Here is a 3,911-nt window from a genome sequence, read left to right as displayed (position 1 = left end):
GATTGAATCATCAATTTAAATACAATTTTAACTCAAATTGTAAAACCCCAAAATTTTTCAAAACGTAACTCATAGGCACTTTTCTACAATTTTATTTTTCTCCCAGATCATCATTTTTACAAATTGTTTGCATATTCCTAATCCTCAATACATGCAAAACTTAATGAGGTTATCAATTCCTCAAACAAAAATAATTGTAAAATTACCCATAATCCTACGGGATTCTTCTTCTACCCAATTCCTTCATGTAACTTTGCATACAAATAATCTCTGGTTGCGTTAATCAAAATACTCTTGATGCAATTTGAGATTGTTCTGGAGCATTTTTCCTTAAAGCTCTATGTTTCTCCTCTCTTTCTTTCCTAACCCTTTAGATTGCAAATAAGGTAGATAGGGTTAACTCTGTCTAACCCATTTCTTAAAATAATTCATAGGGATGGATCAACCCAACTCATATTCCTTCTCTTTCGACCCGTTTTTCTCTTTTCCTCAAAATAATTAAATAAAAAAATACATATATTATATAAAATATTTTTCCTCTATAATAATAATAATATTATTATTATTTTTCTGAGAAAAAAATATAATAATATAATTTAATATTAAAATATCATATAAAATCAACCTTTTAAATTTTATAATAAAATATATAATTTATCAACTCCCAAATTATCCCTTAAAACATATAGATAATTATTTAAAATGTTAATATAAATACTTATTTAATACGTATAAAATAATTATCCAAAAGAATAATTATTTAAAATGTTTAAAATAATATTCTTCTATAATTATAAAAATAGTTATGACCAAATACTATATAATAATAATAATAATAAACTTTTTTGAAAAATGGGATGTTACATATTGTATCGATAGAAGAATTTAATGTAGCCTGAGACAATTCTGAGCATTTTTTCCTAGAACTCTTTCCTTATCTTCCTTATCTCTCGGTCCTCCATAACACAAAATAAGATAAATGGATTAACTCTGCCTAACTCTTCTCTTAAAAGTTCACTGAATTGGGTCAACCTAACCATTTTCCTTCTCCCATTAAATTAATTAAATAAATAAATATAATAAATAATTCCTACTTGTAAAAATAAATAATACTTCTGACTATAATAAAATAATATTAATAATATTATTATTTAAAAAAAAAACAAGGATGTTGCATTTTCGAATTTCAGGGTACACTTTTATCTTAAATGATATCTGTAACATCCAAAAAAAAATTTTATTCTTATGTATTGGGATTATTAGAAGGATTATCATATTTTTATACGTATTTTACTATTTACGTATACGTATTTTACTATTTACGTATACGTATTTTACTATTTATGTATACGTATTTTTACTATTTACATATACGTATTTTACTATTCATGTATACGTATATGTGAATAGTAAATGGCTGCTAAGGAAACCACGAGGGAAGCAAGTTTCAATTTTTTAATTAATTTTAATATTTTAATGAATAGTGCATAGTAACTTATAATATTATTTTAATGAATAGTGCATAGTGCATAGTAACTTCAAAATTTCTATAAATAGGGGCCTAAGGTTTTGAAAATTTAGAATTCTAGAGAGAAGGAAATTCTGGAGAAATAGAGAGAGAAAGTAAGAGAGAGAAGGAGAAAGAAAAGGAGGTTCTGCTCCAGAGCCGTGTTTAAGGAGAAAGAGGAAGAGATTCTGCCCTAATTCCGATTCCTTTTTAAGGAAAGAGAAGAGGAGATTCTGCCCAAGTTTTTAGAGAGTTATTGCGCTAGTTCCAACTCCTACTTATCCAGGTAAGGGGGGGAGTGGGAAACCTTGCTTGGGGGTGTGGGAATAATTGTTAAATAGTTTGTTTGTTGGATTGGCTCCCGATCTCTTGCTTGCTATTTATTTCTTTGAATATGTATTATTGATGTGATTTGTTTTATATCCTATTTATTTACATATTAGAATCTATTATTTGAATGGAAGGCTAAGCCTCCTAAGTATTTATAAATTTGTAATCTGTTATTTAAATGGAAGGCTGAGCCTCCTTATTATCTTATATTACCTTTTAAGCTTCCTACTTTACTTAAAAGATCTTAATATATTATTATTAATAAATATGTAATTGATGTTAAAAAAGAATAAGTTTTAGAATAAAAATACCTATGCGAACTTATGAAGATCTTATTATGACTTGAGTATATGAAGTATATATGAGACCTATGCGGACCTATGAGGATATGACTGTATGAAATATGTACTCATGACTTGTGACCTACGATCCATGAATGGACCGTTGAACTGTTGAACTATTGGACCGTTGGACTATTGGACCGTTGGACTATTGGACTATTAAAGTTGGATTAATAAAATAAATCATAATTATGAAATATGAATCTTATATGTGTAATATGCTAAATGTTGAGTCTATGAATGTATGACATGCATCATATGCATATATTATTCCAGGTGTGCCGCTGAGGCCGCATACCAGTGATGCTAACAAGGTGTATGATCACCAGTGATAGGTGTGCCTTCGGGACACCAGTGATGTAACATGCTAACGAGGTGTATGAACACCAGTGATAGGTGTACCTTTGGGTCACCAGTGATAAATTCTGAAACTTCCGTATGGCGCCACATGCATACATTAGTGAGTCAAGTCAAGAAAATCATTAAACATAAGCATATGTGAGATTGATTATATATGTGAATTATATTGCGTGTGTGTGTGCTATTTAACTTTTATTTCTTCATCTATAACTGAGTGAGATGTTTCTCACTCCCTTGTTGTTTTTTTTCTGTATATGTTTAAATTTATGTTGCAGGTGTTCATCATTATGAGGATGTTGGTGATGAGGCCTAAAGGTTTCTTGGGGCATGCTCTGATAGGATGTGACATCGGGTTTAGCTAGGATTTATCTCATGTTTTTCTTATTCTAAAAACATTTTCTTTTCTTGTGTAATTTAAATAAATTATAAGTTGATTCCTAACTAGGAGGCACTGCCACCTTTACTGGGATTGATTTATAATCTTTGTTTTATTATGACTTCTTAAGTTATATATATATGTTAATGAATTTATGAATGTGCACCTTCTACCTTATAATACTTATTGTTTTATATCAATCTATGAAAATCTTTTATAAATATATTTTATGTTTATTAATGATGTTGGGGTAGAGGGTGTCACAATATCGTGCATGCTAACTTTTGGATATAGTTTTGGGTCATCTTTATCACACTAATTAATAATATTAAGTTATCTTAATACTAAAATAAAATATTAAATTAAATAAAGAAAGTAATGATAAATTTATTTATACATACCTCAATCTTTAAAAATAAAATATTAAATTAAATAAAGAAAGTAATGATAAATTGATTTATACATACCTCAATCTTTAAATTTTTATATTATTTTTTATTAGAATTATCTTTAAAAAAATTGATTTATAAATTTTGCAATTAATATAATATTTTTTTAATCAAACTATTTAAATATTTAAATATTAAATTTTTAAATACTTTGATAAATTTTAAAAAAATTGTAAACGTTATAATTATTATGATTTTTTTTGTAAATGATCTGTTCAAAATCTAAAAAAATTAAAGATTAGTTAATAAATTAAAAAGGGTATTGAATTTAAGATTTAGAGTTTTAATATTTTTGGTAGATTATTTTTATATATTATAATTATACTTTTAAAGATTTTGTAATTATTTTAGTGATTTTGTTTTTGTAACTGATATATAACAATTTGTTATTCTAAAGTGTCGTAATTATTTTGGTCAAATTTTTTTTGCAACTAAATCATTTAAAATTGAAATTTTAAGATGATTTAATAAATTTTTTTAAAAAAATAGGGTTTAGAGTTTTAAGGTTTAGTGAATTTTTTTTATATTTATTATAGTTATCTTAAAGA

At 26.1% G+C, this 3,911-nt stretch overlaps 1 long non-coding RNA gene across 1 annotated transcript; it reads left to right on the top strand.

The window, feature by feature from the left end:
• The first annotated feature begins 1,234 nt into the window (after positions 1 to 1,234).
• Positions 1,235 to 3,073, top strand: LOC145953288 (uncharacterized). Its single transcript, XR_014430829.1, has 2 exons — positions 1,235 to 1,793; positions 2,814 to 3,073. It is a non-coding gene; the product is annotated as an uncharacterized LOC145953288 (long non-coding RNA).
• Positions 3,074 to 3,911: the final 838 nt, after the last annotated feature.

Source organism: Cajanus cajan, chromosome 11 (genome assembly GCF_000230855.2).
Source record: "Cajanus cajan strain Asha chromosome 11, NIPB_CcT2T_4, whole genome shotgun sequence".
In the NCBI taxonomy this organism is placed as follows: Eukaryota; Viridiplantae; Streptophyta; class Magnoliopsida; order Fabales; family Fabaceae; genus Cajanus; species Cajanus cajan.
The sequence above is the reverse complement of the archived record's forward strand: the minus strand, read 5'-3'. Positions and strand labels throughout refer to the sequence as shown.